The following is a 21,689-nucleotide window of genomic DNA, read 5'->3' on the forward strand; positions in this document are numbered from 1 at the left end:
CAAGTCATCACCAGCCCCTCCTGTTGTGGAAGAGTGGCTTGGTCTTTATAAAGCAAAAAACCCTACGAGGCGGAAAATTGTCTAAACGCTTGTTCATTGTTCATTGTTCATTGTTCATGGTCCTCTCCTGCAACTTGATTGGTGGCAGTTGGACTGGTTCAAACAGAGTGAATCTGGTGTGAAAGTTCTAGTTGGGTTGCAATTCTTTTTTGATTTTGTCAAGTCAAGTCTAAAGTCATCAAATTTGTGACTCAAGTCTGAGCCAAGTCCAAGTCATGTGACTCGAATCCACACCTCTGTTGTTTTTATGGAATGTTAGATGATCTATTGACAGAGTATTATCTGAATACAATGGTGTCATGCTGAGTCAATTAATGTTTTACTCTCCTCTTCAGAAAAATCTTTACGATAAAATGTGATTTTTCAGCTTCCATTCACACCAGCGATTCTTGAATGATTCAACATTTCCAAATAGAGCTATTCAAGTCATGTGGTGAAAATCCCTTTACTATATAGATCAAAGAAATACTGGCACAATGTGAGGTTTTCACTTACGTCCACACCTACTACTTCAAATTAATAATACACATGATGCCAGGCCACTACACAGGTGCTAATTAGCTGCTGTTATGATTTGATGTGGGTCAAATACGTTCATCTGGGTGGAGGATATTACATGTTGATGTCCAAGTGGAGAAAAGCTGTTACTTTTACTACGAGGTCCAAAGTTGAACAGCTATTGCATTCTTATTTAATCCAACACGAGTTCCACGTTTTCTCTTAATGCTCGCTACCATTGATTGTGAATTTTTAATAAGCCCAGATAAAATCAGCATAAACAGACACAGTTTTCAGCAGTGAAAATACAATTATGGGTCCATCATGGAGCCTTATTCTCGGTGTTTGTTTCTATCTACAAATCCCCAAGTCATTAAAAGACTGCGGGGAAGAGGGGAAAGATGTACTTTGTTTGACTAAAGTCGCTATCAGGCCTGCATATGAATAAGTCTCTTTCTATCCAGATCAGCATGCCACTTGGACGCCCCCATTGCTGTCTCATCAGCATTCAATTAAAGTGAGTCAGACACTTCCTGGTATAGAATGCTGTCTGTAACACTTAATGTCATTAAGGAACCCAGATCTCAGTGGATGTGCAGTGAAATTCTGTTTTGGAATTTCCAAATCTCACTCTCTCCGTACAGATATGGAAGCATTACCAAGGTTGCCTTCATCTTCAAAAATGTCATGATAATAGTTGCACTGTTGCTAAATTGATCTTTTCACTTCTGTCCGTTGCTTTAAATAACAGTGTCTGCACACTTCCCAGCATGAGCATTGATTTAAGTGGCAGTAATAAGGCTGACACACTGTAATGCTGGCCACCCCACTGTGAAACACTCCCTGTTTTCCATTTGTGAGTAAAAGTAGCAGACACATGCTTGTCTAGTAATTGATTATATGGCTGCTTATTAACACACTTGTGCAGTAACACATATGGCTTCCTCGTGAGTGTGACTACGATTCAATCAAGCGTACATCCTGCAGCTTCCAATCCTGGACAGAACTGCTTTTACACACGCGCGCACTTCTCCGGAGTTTATTTAACTTGGGAGAGTTCCTTATGAGCTTTGAAGAGTTCATGATTTTCGTTAGCTGGTTTCACATTTAATATATTCTCAGAGATGAAGACAGTCTTGGATCTTCGCTGCACTATTACGCTTTCTTTTTTTCCTTTTTTTTATGTATTTTTCTCCTCTTCGCCAGCATCCCAAGGATAATATGGCTTGTACCCATTTGAATAATTGCCGCGTATACTCCGCAATACCTCACGGGGTCTGTTCAGAGCTTTGGTGACAGTGTTTTCCATAAAGAGCTTGAGTTATTTCAAAAGGAAATACCATTCAATTTAATACTCCTCAGATGTTATTCCTACAGCCAAGGACGGCCTAACAATTATTTGTGAACATAAAAAAGCGTCTTGCCTTAACCTAGAAAAAAAGAATATAAAGCTTTAACCTACAGTATTGGTGTAACAACAGAAAATGTGAAGCTATTGCCAGTGACAGTGGCAGATTCAGAAATCCGGAGTAACACCAAATAAAAAGCTTATTACCGCAGCTTCAAACTAGAAATTCAACTCACTGAACTGTCATTTTCACATTTCCACCAATCATTTATACATATATATTGACTTATAACTCGGAACATGAATGGTTTACACTGTTTTTATTATTGTCAAATTGGTGTGGTTGCAGCAATCTAGGGCTGGCAGTCCTGAGGATATCAACCAGGGGATTACTGGTAAAATATTCTCAGAGGATTTTAGATTTTTAATGGAACCTAATTTCCCCAATTACAAGGGTACATATCCCTGTTTTAGGGGAAATTAGTCTGTGATAGACATCTGGAGCACAGAGCACTTGGTTTCCTTGCTCCCTTCTACTTAAATGTTCCTTGGAATAAAATTAATTAAAAAAAAAAAAAAAAAGGAACAGGAGCACAAACATATTCTGTGAAGTGTGAAATTGCAATCATACTACTTGACCAATGAATTAGCAACTCTACACTGAGATTGTGAAAATAATTCTTCTAATCTGACCCTTAGTTATCTTTGGTAATCGTCGACATAAACTATGTAGGTCTATAATTAAAAACACATATCATTGCCTCACCACCCAGTGTGGCCAAGTTGTATTATTGTTGGCACCACTGTTGGGGTCAGATTTCACTGAGACAATAGGTTGGATGCATGGACGCTTGTTTTGGACTGTAAAGTTGGGGTATACTTGAACTGCAACCACTATGATCGCCTTGCGTTCAACTGCAAGCAGATACCAGTGCAGATCAGCAGACCATCGGGATCAGTTTGGGCTACTATTCCCTGGAAAAACACACCGGCAGTGGCGGTGAGAGCAGAAGCAGAAGTATGGGAAGTGAACTTGGCTACAAACTAAGCTAAAGGCTGTCCGTCACATGGCTGAACCGCAAGATTCCAGATGCAAAAAGACAAAAGGCAGACTCTGTATCTTACTATATAATGACGAAAACTCCTCACTGACTTGGTCAATCCATGTGAAACTTGGCACAGTGGTAGAGGGTCTTGGGAGGATGTGAATGAAGCAATATTACAATTACAATCAATTGGCCAAAGGGGGGCGCTATAGCAACCGATTGAAATTGCAAACTTTGAATGGGCTTATCTCATGCCCCGTATGTCGTAGAGACATGAAACTTTGCACAGAGATGCCTCTCCTCATGAGGAACAGATTTGCCTCAAGAACCCATAACTTCCGGTTATATAGATTTTCCGCCATTTTGAATTTTTTGAAAAACACTTAAAATCAATCTCTTCCTATGAAGTTCGTGCGATCTGCATGAAACTCGGTGAACATAATCTAGGGACCAATATCTAAAGTTCCCTCTTGGCAAAAGTTGGAAAACTTGAACTGAGCTTCTATAAGGCAATGAATATTGTGGAGGGCGTGGCTCATCACATAAAGGTGTATAACATCTCAAGGGTTTCACCCATCACCACACAACTTTGTAGGCATATGACCACACATAATCTGAGGGAACCCCTCCATTATTGACCCCATCAAACAAAATGGGGGCGCTAGAGAGCTAATTTCTTATCTAGGCTGAACCGCCATATCGATTTTTACTAAACTTGGTAGATTGGTAGAACAGGACGCCTCAAGGTGACTGGAGAAATTTAACTCTAATTGGCAACTGGGTGGCGCTATAACAACAAAAAAATGCTTAAAAATGGCTAAAATGTGACTGATCGCTGTGGCTCCCCCTGTGGACCAATGTTTTGGGGGTTTTTTCTAATTTTTGGTATGACTAAGTCATGGTATGGTATGCTGTACATAATCACAGAAACTGTCAGTCAGTCATTCTGTCTGTCCCACATTTTTCTACTCACTGACGTGGTCAATCTATGTGACACTGCACATAGGCATTGAGGATTGGCACAGGTAGAAGGTGACAAAGCTACCAATGGCTATGAACTAGTATATGTAAACAATGCTTTGTGCACATACACATCTGTCCCGGACTTCATAATTTTGTTATGTTGTTGTCTTGCACAGCAGTATAATGTCAATTAAACTTTCTTATCTTATCATGTTATGATTTCCTTAGAGACAAGCAAAGTTTCCATGGTATCTTTGGTTGTTCCATGATCCACCATTTCCTCTTCTGGGAGTAGTTACTGCAAAGAACTTCACACTGATACTCATTGGCAACTGTAAAGCGATACTGTTAGCTACTGTGGAAATGCACTTTCTTTATGCCGAAATCTAAGCCTTCATTTTACCTTGACATCATACCCGGTGGCACACAGAATTGCACAGTGAAAGTGAGGCTTGTAGGGAAACAATTTAAAGGCTATGTTGGCATTATTCTGTAGCCACTACATTACAATCAATATTTATATCATAATGATTAGTTAAAGCAAAAAACTTGTCACAAAACATGTCATGTCAAGACTTCAACCCTCTACACTATTAAAAAAATTAAAAATAAATAAATCTGTTTACAGCTGCCCATTAGATACCATTATAAATACAATCTGTTCCTCCTGGCATAAAAACAGCTCATCTCAGCACGAAAGCCAAAGCCTGTAAATAGAAAAGTGTCCTTGATCCTTTTAGCACATAGTTATTACCCGTCTATTTTGAACTCAACATTTCCTTGAGAAAATGATTGAAAGTGGTCTTCAAGCTGCATGGTTGGAAATGCACCACATCTTTGGGAAGCTTCAGTCTGGGCCGTGGGCCCACTACAACACAGACGACACTTGTGAAGGTGGCCAGTGATTCGAGAATCAAAACCAATTCAAGGAAGCTTTCTGTTTTCATGCTGCTCGACCCGACTGCTGCAATTAATACGACAGAAAATGGAATTCTGTTTGATGGGCTGCATGATTAGACTGGCCTGTCTGGTGAGGTTTTAATTGGTTTAGATTATGTCTACTTCTAAGGGAGGATTTTGGTTGGTTAAGAAAACTAGAGCTCTAATTGTGGAAGTCCCCAGGGCTCTATTCCAGGACCATGTGGTTTACTGAGCGAAGGGAACATGATATTAATTTCTGTCTATTTGTAAGAAAGCCTGAGTCTTATGATCTCTCCATTTCATTTTAATGAGGATATAGGCTCATGGATGTGATGGACTTAAGCAAGAATAATTAAACAAATATTGAGCTTTTTGGGTTTATGTTTACGGATGAAAACACAGTTTTGTGCCGATTAAGTCTTTACACTGTACCCCACATTCCGAAACATCTGTATACCTTTCTGTTTTTCCTGTTATTCCCCTCACTAAACACAAATGCAAATGTGCATCATGTCTATAATATTATGTCTCTGCATCTTTAGGAATAGAAACAATCACCATGATCATTATGTGAAATTGTTTTTACATTGCAGCTTTTGACAGTAGGTATTCTTTAATGGCTGTGGGCTGAACAATTCAATCAATCCTCCGTTTCTCTTTACAAACAAGGATGCACACCTCATTTAAGCTAAACACCTTCATTACTGCATTGCTTGGAAATGATTTGTAATTCAGCGCAGCGTTTAACATTTATTAACAAGTCTGTAAGTGACTAATAATATAAGATCACAATTGGACCGCTTAGGCTTACCATTTGTTCTGGGTGGGATGTTCATAATTAAGCAAGCATGTGGGGAAGTTGCAGTGATTCATGCTCCCTTAAGTTGTAGTGGCTCCAAGAAGTATTGATTAAAAGGGCAAATTCATGATCCTACAGCTTTAGAGGAACATATTGTGCAGAGGCCTGGAGGTGCCGTGCAGCACTATGAGTGTTAAAGCGATCCACAGAGGTAGTTGAACCCCATTTCGAGAACCATTTATGTGTTAAATTTGTAACCTGTGAGAGCTCTGGAGGGAGTTGTTGTTTCAGTTTGCATATTGACTAAAGTGTATACTCGCTTCAGAATAACATACTGCAGTAAAATCTTATTTTAGGATGGACATTACATTAAGTACTTAGGAGGAGATTTAGCAATGAATATTATTTATGTCAAGCAAAGCCTGTTCACAAGGGGACTGACGAGGAATGGAATCAAGCCTACCAATATGCTTCTGGTATTTTGTTCTGAATGTTTGTGAGGCCTAATGCAAACGTGATTATTTGGAGACCTAATGTGATTAACTTGTGAGAATGTAAACCTCTGTGGACCTTCAAGAGGAAGAGCGGGATCAGCTGTAATCGGATGTTTTTAGTCAAACATGTTATGTGTGAATCCTCCTCTGGTCCTAGGATGAGAGCAGGGAGAGGGAGAGAGATCATGCTTGTGTGGGTTACTTTTATTAGCTGTGCCAAGAGGAAGAAAAGAAAGCAGTGTTCTGTTATTTTCTGCCCATGAAATAGCTTGCCGAAATTTAAAGCAAACCAATGTTTATCATTAGCATTAAACCGAGCTGCACTGCAGGGCTTGGCAGGTTTTTAACCAAGATTCAAGCGACACCGAAGCGATAAAACTTAAGCCAAAAGTTTGTTGGTGGTTGAACTGGGTTTGAATCAATCCAAAGCCAATTGCAGAATGCTAATTTTTTGGCATGAAAAAAATACACTTCACTTGATATTCATGCTCATAGCTTTTTAATGGGAGGGTTGAAATTGTAGAGCATGTCTGCATCAAGCTGTGCTTTATTCAACCCTTTGATTAATTCGACTGGTGAAAACCTTACTCAACCTTGGATGGTGATTTCTGCAAAAGTGCAGGGCTCTGTAGTCTTGACATTCAATAACACTGCTCTCTTAGGGAGATGGATGATGGGAGCTAATAGCAAAAGTCAGACAGGTCACTCAGGGTAACAAGGCTCAGTTTGACAAATAAACATTAGGTTTAATGTATCACTGAAATAAAGAAGCTTTAATGGCAAACTCCCGCTGTTTTGACAGACACAGTTGGTACAAACAGCGCAGACATATTTCTGGACACTACTGATTCTGGCACTGTCTGCACTGCACGACTGAACCAGCCACCCCTTCACCATTATTCGTCATGCCTTGCCAACTTGCTACAGTCATCATCCGGGACAGGGCTGCTCAGCTTCAGCACCTTCTCCCACTTCTCTATTTTCCCTTACACACCATTCAGTGTTTTGCTGGCGCTGCAGATATGGATGAGCATAGGTGGGAAGCAGATAGTGATTTCCCAAAGTGCTCAGAGTTTCTGAGGGTATAGTACATACTGAAAAAGCATTCATATGCACCATTGTGTGGTGCTTTTGGAGAGCCCAGTCAATATTTGTGAACAACTCTGTCCCATAGATAGAGCCTAGACCATTGTTTTTCAATGGGGTCCAAGGACTCCTAGCGGTCTGTGGTGTAACTGCAAGGGGTCTTTAAAATCACATTTTATAGGTAAATGTATCAGAATAAATGTACACAACTCTATTTAATTAGCAAATTAAATTAAAATTAAGCTTTAAATTTGCAGGACTTTACAGACATCAGCAACACAGTGGTGCCCCAAGGGTGATCAAGGGGCCATGGCCACCCTGATACAAGTGCTGGCCCTCTCCCGGCAAACACCATTACTGTCTTTAAGAGACTGTGGGGCACCAGATAATTAGGAATATTAACTGCAAGATAAGAAATATCAGTAAGTGATTCCTGAACTCTCCACACAGACATACTTTCTGACTACCCTAAATACTATAGACCTCAAGACTTTCAGTCGCCCCAACTGGCCACTACAAAAAAGTTCTGGGTTGCCACTAAAACAACGTTCTCGTCTAATTGTCACAAATCAAACGGCAGTCTGTATCAGACACCGGTCAATAGGACTTTGGTCCACAGGAGAAGAAAAACAAAAAGCAAAAAGAGGCAATATAAAAAGGATAAGCATCATGTTTGGATTTACTTAAACCGATGCTGATCAACTGCAACTCCTCTGTTTCCTGTGTGGAAAGGTACTGCCAAAGTATGTAATGAAACCTGCACAGCTATAGACTGTGACTGTGGGTTTCTTTAAGCCCAGTTCAGACCAAAGATTCCCGATGAGATTGGTTGAAACAGGCAACTACCTGCAACGCACTGTTCTGCTACGTTCTAAAAACCTGCCGGTTCACACCAATGCAACTACTGCAGATGAGATGGTGTATCATCTCTATGCAACAACTCTCTGTACTTCTGTTCTGATTTCCAGCTTTTCGGGCTGATTTTGTTGCTGAAAATAATTTGTAGCTTCCTAAAATATGAGTGAGGGTAGTGATAGTGAGATACTGGCTACAGCTGCATTTGTAGTCGTGACAAAAACAGCGAAAAACATAAACAAAACCAGCATCAGATGTACTGTATTCATAATTATTACGCCACAATAATATAAATAACCAGCACCAAAAAATCAGTCAATAAGAATGTGTGTGTGGCATATGAGCATATGCAAATGCAGTGAGCAGCAGTGACCCACCTGCCGACACCAGCACATTGTGAGGACAGAAACTCGGCTCGGTGGGGAGGGAGCACCTGCAGTAGCAAGCAAACACCATGTCTGCGGTCATTTTGACCTGACCAGCGGACTCCAGTACCGGCCGATTGGCTGTTGGAACAGGTGACGTGTTTTACATCACTCGCCGCCGTCAATTTGACCAGCTGAGTTGAAGGTGACACCATCAGCCAGCTTGAGTCGAGCTCAGAGCGGTCTTTTCACACCAATGCAACTTTTCTCTGCAACGTTCTAAAATGGTTTCGTCTCGTCACAAATCTTTGGTCTGAACTGGGCTTTCGAAGAAAACTAAGCAGTCCTATGTGAGCTGCAAGCCCCGTGTCATCAAATTCCCTGCACACATCATACCAGGTAGCATTGCTAGTTGCTAAGCTGCAACCATGTTGGGTAAAAGAGTGGCAGATGCAGTTAAGACTACATCGCTGTTCAGTGACACCATATGCAGCAGGGTGGAAGAGATGGTGACATGGGATCCTTTTCACAACTACCGTATTTGGTCCAAACTTTTGGACTTCTTAGTATCATCCAATTACAGGAGTGACACCTCCCTTGGACCAGACCAAATAGCCGAATCTTGGTTCGATGCAATCAGATGGTTCTGGTCCAGCTCAAACTGAACCATGGTTTGGTTTGTTCCCTTAAGGACGACTCAAAATATGCAGAGGTCATGGACTGAAAAGGTTGAGAACCACATACCTAGACAACCAAGTGTGTTACAGGACTAGAAGAGCTGCCCACATTGCTGGAAAACCCACTGGAAACTATCACAACGGCCACAGATTCAGAAAGTTCTCTGTAGCTGTATGAGAGACAAAGATATGCTCTATCGTTAGCTTTCTGACGGGAGCAAAACTTCAATTTGTTTATTTTTCGAATGCTGTTCTTCTGCATGCAGAGTCTTCTTGTGTTGTTGCCAGTGGCCTTCCAAATTCAGCCTTTTACAAACAAGTTACTTTTTTGGGTCTAAAAATGCTTTAGCTTCTCCTTAAAGCCTTCTTTTCTCCTCAGCCCGGCTAAGAAAGGGATTTCTAAAAGAGCAAGCTCTTTGTCTCCTTCTCCCATCTCTTCCTCCTTCCATTTCATTATGACATGTTACGGGTCACTGCAGTATCGCTACACTGAGCTGCCAACAAGCATATGATTTTCCATCAAGATCCCGCTCAATGGTTGCAGTGGCATTATTGGTAGAAGGAGCAGATGGAGAGTAATGGACCTAAAGTGATGGCTCTGTCAAATAGACACTGGTGGAAAGTACCCTATAGAGCCGTAATAGACCCAAGTCTCTCTGAATAGCAAGCAAAGGAGAATGGGAAATTTACTGAACGGCAATACCAGGTCAGTTTAAACTTTATGTAAATGGTTTGGTTTTGAGCTTAAGAAGTAAAAAGACTGAGCCCATCTTCTCACATTTCTTTGTATAAAAATTAATTAAAGAAATCAAATGAGTTCAATATTTAAATACATTTAAATCATTAATCTTACTTCCTCTGTGCAAGTGCAAAATTATAATTTAGCAATAATTCACTCGTGAATTCTGATCCCAAAGCTCACCACCAGCTCTGTCTGAGAAAGATTTACACCATGTGGCACTTGCTGTAATAGGCTTGTCCACAGTGTCCAGCAGTGATTGATCTCACCCATCATGCCTCATGTGTAAAAGTACTTTGATTTACACTTTGTTAATCTTTCACTACTGTGCAGAGGCTGTGGAAGAGCTCCCCGGGCCTGTTACTGAACCTAACAATATGAGCCCGGCTTGTGACTTATGGGAAAAAGTAGGTTCATAAATGGTCCTAACTGTTGGCTGTATGAAATCATATAAAAAGAAATACATCCTGCTTTCTCTAACCCCACAAAATTATGAAAAGTGAAGGCCCATTACAGGAGCTGGTAGAGTTGTGATGGGCTACAGTGGAGTAGTTAGATTTAACACTTGTAATACTAGTGATTATGCCTTGTATATAGCATATTATACAACAGCTGGTTCATGCACCGTTTACAGGTGCCCATTTGACATTGTAACCCCATATATAAGACAGAAAATACAGAAAAGCCTAAGAGGTCCGATTAAATTGTAGTGTTCAGAGGTTTCCTAACAATCTCAAACATAAAACAAGTCATATATTTCCCTTTTCTGACACTTAGACTACCACATACAGCATAACATCCTTCATCTAAATGCCAAAACTCATTATTAAAACACCATTAATAAAACAGCTCTTCTGTTTTACAGGAGGCCCCCCAACAAATCAGCCACTAATGGAGTCACTCCAAGGCACCACAGAGGATTTATGCTAATAGAAGTCATTATATTCAGAAACATATATTTGCATTAATATAGTAGATTAACCCTTTAGATGTGAGGGTTTTGGAACTCGGAGCCCATCATATCATGTATTGTCTTTTCCATGTTGGGAAGGTTACTTTGTAACTTTTTACATTTGATTACATTTTGATGACTTCTCTAAGAAATGTTTTGAGCTGGGCAGTAAAGCTGAAAAATATCTGGAAATAGGCTATGCCAAAACAAGTACTCCTGCAAGGTGAAAAGATGCACACTTTTACTGTAAAGCATATATGCAGATGTAAGTCCTTTGAGCCCGGACTCACACTGAAGTCTTCGAAATTCGGCGCTTGGGCAGTGACTTGCAGCGTCAGAAACCAATGAAAAAAGGTGTTCTTTAACGTCGGAATGATATGCATGTGGTTGCCATTTTAGTTTGACAGTGCCCAGTGGCATCAGGGGGAAATGCAGCGAGACAAGGACGAAAGTTAAGGTGGCGACTTTTAAGCTGTTAGCACTTTTTGTGTCCCATAAGACTCTAAAGCCAAACCCTGTTCTATTTTCCTAAACCCAACCACGTGTTTTTGTTGTTAAAGGAAAAAAATGTCAACTGTACCGATGTAGTAACCTGGAAATCCAGATGCCCCGCCCCTAGCAAATTCGAATTTGCTCTGCACGGGGATCTGGCCCCGACGAGCAGAGCTGAATTGCCTATAGGACCAATCAGATCAGTTTATCTGACAGAGGCGGGCTCTGGGTGGGCGTAACATGATGACGACAGCTGCGCCGTAGGAGTCGAAAAGTAAACAGCCAAGATGGCAGCTGCCGAAGCTGCCGTAGCTTTGGAAGAAATGCTAAGCCAACTACTCTTTTTCCTTGAGAGAGGAACAGAAGACTGCCCTAGAAGCCTTGGTTTCCAGGAAGGACATTTTTGTTGTTTTACCGAGGGGATACAGCAAAAGCATAATATATCAGTTAGCCCCACTGGTCGGCAAACAAATGGGGCTTACTGCAATGAATACGTCACCTTGTTTTTTGCTCTGATTGGCTATCATGCTATCCAATTGTGTGTGGCGGCATTTGAAATGCCTCAGTTAGTGCCGCCCCTTGGGTAGGAAGGGTGTATCAGTGAGGGCCAGACTCAAAATCGTTCAAGATTTGAGTCTGGATTTCCAGGCTACCGACGTAGTACATTTATTTTGAAAGAGACTGTATGTGAACGTTAAATTTCCTGTGAAATTGGAAGTGTATCTTGAAAGAACTTGACGCGGTGTCCCAGAATGTCAACAACCAACACACCCAGAGTACCTTGCACGTTGTATGTGGATGTGGAAAGTTCATGACCAAAATGTCAATATGTGACGATGTGTTGGCCCTTTGTAATCACCAACATTTTGATAAGTAAATGTAATTTAATTACATTTTTTTTTTTACTTTCACTAACTGATCACCATAACATTCGTTTAAACAATTAATTACTACTACTCTCCAAGACTGGTTATTTCTGGTGTCAAGTAAGCTTATTGAGAGATACCAACTCGTTCTTAGCCCAAGTCATCACATATCACAGCTTTGTCAGTGGACTTTCATGTCTACATATTACGTGCTAGGTATCCTCCTGCGTCTACTGTTGACGTTCCAGGACACTACTACCAATACCAGGACATCAACAAGAACACATGGTTAGGTTTTGAAAAACAATCATGGTTTGACTCTACAAAACACCAGGTTCACAGGTGAAAGTCCAGGGTTTGTTGAACTTTGAAATTTTTCAACCTGGTAGCCACATCACTGTATTTACCCTGCAGACAGGATGTGTCTGCATGTGCTCAGGGTTTAAAGGGTTGATGTGTCCGTCGGAGCACCACCAAGGATGGGAGTAATGTGAAGCTAGATTTGGTATTATCCAACAGATAGCCTAAAGGCCTGATTAATGGCTCAGGTTTGATAGCTGACTGCTGACCACAGAACAGCTGATTTAAAATGTAAAGTGCTGACTATAAATCATTCATACCTCTTTGCACACGCATGCTGTTTACGAACAAACTGCATTACTAACTGGAAGAATAGAGCCAATTGGGACTGGGAGTTTTACACTGCTTCCTGGTTTAACAATTATCCTTGACGACACCGAGTGTTTTTTGTTGCAGCTTTGAAATCTTACATAATGCAGATATAAAAAACAAGTGTGTGTGTGTGTGTGTGTGTGCAAAAACATTCAGGTTTCAATTTCTGTTAGGGATAAAGTGTGCCTCAATCCTGTGAACTGTGACCCAGCCTTGTGTGTGTGCTGAGTAGCTTCTGGTTGCCATTTGATCCTTCTCTCCCATCATCCTTCTCTCTTTTTATGCGCACACACACACACACACACACACACACAATAAAGGGGAGTATAATTAACAGTGAGCGTTTGAAGACAAGTAGTCATACCCTCATTACAGGGCAGCTCCATTGCTCAGAAGGGGACACACACACACACACACACACACACACACACACACACAGAGTTCGCAAGGGCACAATCTCCGCTCAACAAAGAGAGAAATAAGAGTCAGTGACAAACGGATGGACAGCATCTGTTTCTCAGTGTCAGTCGGCAGCTTGGTGCTAATTGCAAATGCCAGAAGATACAAAACCGTGGCAAAGGTCTCAAGCTAACTTCTCCTCGGCTCTGTTTTTTTTTCCTCCTCTCTTTCCTTTCTTCTTCCTTTATGCTCCGGGGGTAAACAAGCGAGAGGGCCCAGTGGCGAGAAAAATCACATTATATATGACGCGCTTCATGCTATCACTGGTGTGTGTATGTGTGTAATGAATCCCAACCACAGGCTTTCTATTCCCCAATCACCCTCTAATATGTTTCTGACAGTGGCTGTCATGTTAGGAGGCACATATATTGTGATAAAATACATCATTTTCGACATAATTTCTTCTATTTTGTCTACACAGAAGAAAATATTACAAACATGGTGAGCCATGTCGCCGATACCCAAATTTACCAATCTCATGTTAATAGCAGCTGCGTTCATGTTGCAATAATTTGTGTATTCATTACCCTGGATACCCCAGGAGCGATAAGCGATCATCCATGATACCCTGTGTGTTCATTTGCTGTTTAATTTCATGCAAGCCATTTATCAACCAGATGTTTCCAATGAGTCCTAAGATTAAGTACCTGTGGTAATAAATGAGACTTTATCATTCGTGAAAAGATTTGTGTGGCAAGGAGGGGGAAGGAGAAAAAAAAATTGCTGCTGACTGTGACGGGAGATTAATTACAGGTCAAAAGGAAAGTCAAGATCATGTGGAAATGTTTTATTAAGGCCAATCAGGGATGACGGATTTGCTGAAAGAGACCAGTCATGTATAGAAACGGTAAATTTGTAAAATATACCTTTTGCTAGCTTCACCACGTTTGCTGACTTGCAATTTCCCGACAAATCATGGACAGCAAACAAGTGGAATTGTCTGATAAAGACATAATTTCTATGGATATTGGGCTTGTTTACAACAAATAGCCATGTTGGCGCAACATTCATCACTTGTGACAGCTCACTTGCATGGCTTCCCAGCACGTCATAGAAGACATGCAAATAGAAAATAGCTGATCAGCCCGGAAGATAAGTAAATGTTGTTAGTGTACAATTCTGCCACAAATACATTGCATTTGCACATTTTATATGTGTCATATCAACGTTTCTAGAGTGATGTGGTATATGAGCTGACTGTCATCAGGAGGCGGAGGGGATTGGTGGATGACGTGACACCTAGGTGAGTCACCAAACCGAGACATCTGCCAAGCTGAGGACCAATATTCAAGACCAACATATTATAAAACCGGTTGGGATTTATTGAGTCACTGCTTTTAAGGCACCAAACATGGGTGTTTTTTGGCAACCTGTCACTGTTTTTATAAATAAATAAATCCACATTGCTCCTTTTCCGCCAGTGCGCCACCAGAAACACTATCCCCAGGAGGTTGTGTGCTGTCATGTTTTTCATTATACGCTACTTTATAGAAAGGTGCCGGTGATCATGTGCAGTATCATGTCCAGTGTGTTTCTATTCATATACCTACACCATATCCTGCTCTGCTTTTGCATCCTAAGGCTGCCTGAAAGGAGCTGGCCTCCAGTTTGTTTTTTCCTCGTCCCGATGATATCACATCTAGATGATGTTAGTATATGTTGGATGTGTTTCCATTCACTGTTGTGAGCATTTATACTTGTGCGGTGGTGTGTTTGTGTCACTCTGCAGTTACACCTCCAAAACACTAGTTGGCGGCAGAGGTTCTGTAAAGTGCTGTTAAGTTTAGCTGATTTAAAACACACATTAAACACACATAAAATATGGATTAAAAGAGTCAGTTTCAAACACAAGTACACAAATCAGCTTCATGATAACTCGCAGCATTCACAGACAAACACTTGTCCTTATCTGGACACATTTTCCCCACAAAAACAACATGCTAACATTATTAGCACAAGCCAATGGCATTTTACATTGTATAAATTAGCCTAGCAGCTAGCAAACTTTTCCTCTTCTCATATAAAGCCAGGGTAACGGCATAAAATTCAACTCTATTACAACTTTCACCAGCAAAGCAACTGTCTTATACCTAACACATTTTCCAAACAAAATGCTCAAGCAGAGATTCCCTCTGCTCATATGAAGCCAGGATAAATCACACACAAGACCTTGAATGCTATTTTTGTGGAGGCTTTATTGTCTTCACAATTTATTGTTTCTTATCTGTGAAATTAAAGTAAATAAAAGCTTTGTTTCCACTGAGGGAAATGGTTTCAGCTTACAGAAATAGACAGGAGGTCTGCATCACTGCAACGCCTAGTTACATTTCTGGGGAGGTGCACATCAGGCTACAGCATAGGGTACTGTATGTCAACGCAGAGCCTTCGCCATGGGTACGGCGTCGATTCAACAAAGAAGTATAATTCCGTCTTAAACATAGCATTCTCTCTTGTGCTGCTGTCGTTGACTGGCACGTCGGGAACCGGAGGTGGGTCCTCCAGCTTCAGTGTACTAATTTGCACTGATCATAGTGACTGACTCACACGCCATTCCATTTGTTGTGCTAACCTCAATATCATAGGCTGACAAATATTTATCCATGTCTCATAATTATCAGACTATGTACTATATTACATTTTGAGAATAACTTGCTCAACACTGACCATACCCAAGTGGTTGTTCTGCCTAAACCTGACCACAGGTTAACCACAGTGTTGCTGTATGTAAATATACGCATCCCCCACATATGTACAATGTAACTTATCAGTGGTTTGTGGTTCCTTGCATGTGGGTTGAGTTTGGAGCTTTGCAACTTCTTATGAAACTGAAGAAATTTCTCAACAGGTGTGCACCAGTCTGGAGACCCACTTTCTCTTCGAAAGTCTTATCCCCATACTTTCTGAAGTACCAATAAAATAAACTGATGGACTAATCTTCATTGCTGTAAAAGAAAAATAAAAGGAAAAACTCCTTTATAGGTTCTCTGAACTTTACAACCCCGAGCTTCTTTCATGTCTCAGCGAAGTGAAATATCAGTGGGCTGTGTCATGTTTCTCTTTAAGCTCTCTTTCAGAGGAGCTGAGGAGAAATAACAGTGGGCTGAGCTGCGTGGTGGATTTCAACAAACAGTCCAAACCTCAACAATGGCGACAATTCAAGGAAATTTGTTCAAGTGGTGACTTCTATTATTCAACACTGTGGTCCTGGCCCTCTCACTCTTTTCAAGTGGCTGTTTGTAAAGTTGGTGATTTAGGAATTTGGGCTGGAAGCGCTTTAATGCAGCAGGTTACCAGTGGAGTACCGGAGTCAAAGTCAAGTGAAAATACAAAGCTGTGGCAAGCATTGCTTATCTTTTATGAAGCTCACAGATAAATAACGTCATAAAATTTGACAGTGATACTTTTTAAGTAAGGGAAAAAGCTGATTATTTGAATGTCACTGAATGTCAGTCCGCCCAAAGTAAATTTAAAACGGTCCACAGTGAATAAAAAATGAGATATTTTGAATCAGAATAAAGGAATAATGCTATAAAAAGAAATGAATAGACACTGAACTACACCCAAGAACTGTACCACTCCACAGACAGAAGCGTGCATCTATCATCGAGCTAGCTAACGCTTTATATCTTGCGTAGTCACAAGCATAAGCCCCTCATCCTTGAGTAGATGCACTGTTCCTTCTGCGCAGTGATACTGTTGGTGGGTGTAGATCAGCAGACAGAAAATAGCTCCTACATGAAACGCTTACAACAAATCCTGTGTATTATCTTGAGCACCACAAGCCGAGTGCCATCAGTTCCATTATCTTGAAGAGCAGGTAGAGGTCTCTTAAACACTTGGCAACTCACGCCAAAACAATCTTGACTAATAAATATCGCTACAGGTGAGAGGAAAAATATGCATACTTTATCTTGTTGTGCACTGTCCCTTTAATGATATTATAAGGGGATTAGTGACATCAACAGTGTTGTTCTCATACTTCAAAGTTCTGACATTCTGTGTATTTATTTATATATTATCATCCATTTTGTCAACAGCTGCTTTCGGTCATGTTATTTCACCATGCTGCAGGCAATCCAAGGCCATTATGATTATGCATCCTATGATTACTGACATGAAAGGGCTTTAGCCACCCCATGCAGAGTTGTTCAAAGGTGAGCTCCTCACAGGTTGACACCAGGAAGCTATTACAGCTCCGGGCTGAAGCACAGCAGCCAATGGCAGAAGATTTAATGACCCTGGTTATATGAGAGGAATACTGACAAATCCAGAAAATATCACTGTAAAGATCATATTTGAGTCTATAGATGAGTTCTTTGATCCATAGATTAAAAGTATTATCTTACTAGAGGTCGAAAGACTTGTGGTTTGTTTTAATGCTACACTTGTCAGGGGGAAAGGATGTAAGGTAATGGAAAAAACTGGATTAAAGTCTGCACAAAACTAAAAATAGTCCTTGGTCATAACTTCGGATATAAACCTTTCACTAGTGCACACAGAGAAAACATTATTTTATACACAGGACATGGACCTCAGGACAGATACACAACAATAAAATAGCAAATATTAAATAATTTGTCAAAGAAAAAAAATTACACTCAAGGTCAGCTCAAGTAACAATTCATAATTCATACATGAGCTGGGTTACATTTCCAAAGTAGTTAACACTGTGGTAAGGAGAGAGCAGCACGCTCATGAATGATTGACAACCCTGAGCTTTGCCCTCCAGCTTCGGAGTTTGCTTCACTTATTTGGCCGTAAACAAGCATAGCATGACATCGCGGAAACACGGCTGACCTCAGTGCACAAGTTTGCCCTTGATCCTGTGGCAGTGGTTATACTTTAGATGCGCAGCACTTGCAGTCGGATTCTATTTTTCATCATTCTACAAACTGGTGACAACAGAGATGATCTAACGTGTATTTGCTAATTGCCATGATAGACAGAAAATAAACTTTGTTTATTGGAGCATATCAATCCATTACTTCCATGGGAATGTATCAGCGGGGAGTCAATGTGCTGCAGCTTGTGCACAACAGCTAACACGTCCTTCCCACTGATTCCCCTCCTCTCCGTATGTACAGTATTTACACCATGTGTTAACTTTGATTCCTCCTTTAGTTCTGTCTGACGAGATCAGAGGATGCTGCTTGAGCTTCACAATGTCATATTCGATGACCTTCCATTTTCTATCGGCTCATCAATCATGTAAAACCTGTTAGCAATCATATTTCACTGCTTGTCCTTAGTGTGGTTGAAGTTTTTCCCATCAATTTCACATTCAAAAGAATGGATTCTTGCTTTGAGGTTTGATTTGAAACATTAAATATTCAGATTTTATGATGTTAATCATTATGTAAGCTGTATCTTTAATGTACACTCTTTGGGGTGGCATTATTTGAACCTCTCAGCAGCTTTAAGTGTCGTCTGACCCTTCTTTTATTCTAACTTGCCCGATACTTTCAATTCTTGCAAAATGAATGACATTCCAGCCTTGATTGTACTTTGTGGTTAGTGCAAGCCGCGACCTCTGAGGATGAAAAATGAAGCGAAAAACTGCAGTTCATCGAATGGAATCAGTCCCCATAGACACCAATGTTAAATTTTACAGCCGAAATAAACGTGTTTACAGCCTAACAGAGAAAACCATTTCAATCAGGAGAGACAGAAGAATGAAGTAAAGATAATATTTAATACAGAATATGAGTGTACAGATGAACAAGAACCATATTTAAAATAAGGAGCAGTAAGATGATAGGCTGACAGAGAAGGTGTGTCGCTGTGCAAATGGTTGATTGTGAATTGGCTGATGACTCAATTGACCTACCCAGACAATGTCACCTAGAGTGAGTGAGAGAGAGTGAATGGCAGGGTGAGAAAGAAACTTACAGTCTGAGCATGAAAAGTATTGTCCTCCTGACTGAACTTTCACTAGAGCTTCATTTCGGTCTTTTTAACAAATTTCAACCTTCACGACAACCCTTAAGTTACGCATATTAAAGGGTGGGGCTGCGTGAGTGACAGGCTACCTGTGAGGCGCAGCAGCACTCTTTGAGTCAGAACCATCCTTCGCTTCTCCACAGCTCCAACCTCTTGTCCAAATAATATCACCTCTGGCTCCAAAAAACACAAGTTAGCAACGGCTGAAATGCCGTACTCGAGTCTTTAAAATGGCAGTCCACAAACCAATGGGTGATGTCACAGTAGCTACATCTATTATTATCCACTCGATGGTTAAGTGCTAGTTAGAAAAATGTTAGCATGCTAACAGGCCAAATAAAAACAGTGAATCTCATGATATTACCATGCTTATGCTAGCATTGAGCTCAAAGCTAAATACATGAAATGGACACAATGTCTTCGACTACACAAAACATGGTGGTGGACAGCGAAAACAGGTAAAATGCATTTTGCAAAACGCAACATAAAAACAATGTCAATGCATAGTCAATGAGGAACTCGTAGTGGACACACAAATTAAGTATAAAGATCGAGATAGACCACATAGGTCGAGGAGAGAATACTCACACTTCCCCTCAAAATTGGCCCTAGCCCTTGTTTTTGCACATTCCTGCGAAGGGCTAGGGTGTCCCAAACTTTAGGGAAGTGTTTCTCAGCCCTTAAAATCCCCACTTAATTTGAAGGGCTGCGTGATGCACACTTACGAAGATTGAATGTCCCAGGATGCATTGCGAAACTATCCAGCCAGGCGAGTTTTCCAGTAAGACGGCAGCCTCCATGAGAAAGCCATTGCACAATTGTAAAGATTACAAAATATGTCGGAATGTGTTGTTTCTGCATATGCATTGTTATCTGTAAGCGCTGAGTTAGAATACGAATGCTTGAAAATTGGTGATTCACGATGTAGCCGACATGAATATCTACAGAGTTCTCCGTGCAAGAGGCCTACGTCGACGATACGTGTGACGTAGGTGAACACGTCTGTTATGCTAATTTGCATGAAGTGGCATCCCAATTCGTAGATAAAATTCCCTACCCCTCAACACTACCCCATCATTATTGAGGGCAATCTATCTGGCAAGTGCACTTGAAACAAAAGTCAGTACAGTTACGTGACTTTACATAAATATGCAGAGAACTATACGTAACAACGTACTTTAAACAACAAAGTACTTTATACTTCGTAACAATGCAAGGTACATAAGTTTATGTCACTGATGTCCCGTACTTCCTTATCAATCATGTTCTTATCTCAAATTTGTTTACAGTTATGCATAAGGTAACAGTAAGGTCAGCAGAAGGCCTTAAAGGGTCAGGGTTAGGCCAACATGCTTGTTGTTCGAAGTCAGTAACCAATACAAACTTCACAAAACCATAAATTGGTACAGAACAACCTTATCTGGGAATGTGGAGTGACTCGCAAGGGAATACTGTTTGGGTTGAATGCAAGGACTGGGCAAGGGCAACTACAGTCATAATATAATTTGCCAGATATAGGCATGATGATGACAATACAGACGTACTGAGTCACTATAAAGGCCGACAATAAAGAGCACGTTCCAGTATAAGCACGTACTTTAGACTATAAATATCCCTCCACTGCAGAAACTCTCAACACTGTAGCTCTGTGTGAGTGCTGACCAGCATTATTACATTTGTACAGTGCAAGTGCAAAGAAAAGATGAGCCTGTCAAAAGGAAAAGTCCATATAAATAAATAAATAAATCCAGACTTATTTGTGGTTAACATAAATGGATGTTTTGGCATGTGAGGCGAAGAGCCGCTGTGTTTCAGTGGGTGGGCCGGCATTGTTCATTCATGATAAATGTGCATTATGCGCATGAGCGGCTGTAAACCGATTAAACATGAGTAGAAAAACGCTTGTCAGTTCCAACAGTTGGGGAGTGCCAGTGAAAAGCAGGCCGACATGTTAGCCCAAGCATATCTTGAGTTGTTTTGATGTAAAAAGCCATTTTAGTTAGGCTTCTGTTTGTTGCCCTTTTCTTTGCTATTCCCCTGAACACCATCTTGTTGCATTAATAGTTGCCTCTTAAAGTTTCCCACAGGCTGAAAGCTACCTGCTCCAGCTGAGGAGAATCTGTTGGCATGGTGTGTGGGGCTACTTGGGATCCCCTCACAAGTCATTACCAATCTGTTCATTTTCCTCGACATGGTTATAGGGCACACTGTGGGGTGAAAGAGAGACCTTGGTTCTCTCTGTCTTCAGCCCCTCCCATTCTCTTTTCTTCTCACATACTGTACCACATGCTGACACACACACACACACTCATACTGACATTTGTGATTACAGTGATTACCAAGCGGTGAAATGAAGTCATATTTTGTTTCTAAATAACAGATTGTCAAAGCAACAAATGAATCTGCTCCCACCAGCGATGCGAAATAGACATATTATTTTCAAATTTCAATTTATTT

This window comes from Epinephelus lanceolatus, chromosome 24, assembly GCF_041903045.1.
Source record: "Epinephelus lanceolatus isolate andai-2023 chromosome 24, ASM4190304v1, whole genome shotgun sequence".
Classification (NCBI taxonomy): Eukaryota; Metazoa; Chordata; class Actinopteri; order Perciformes; family Serranidae; genus Epinephelus; species Epinephelus lanceolatus.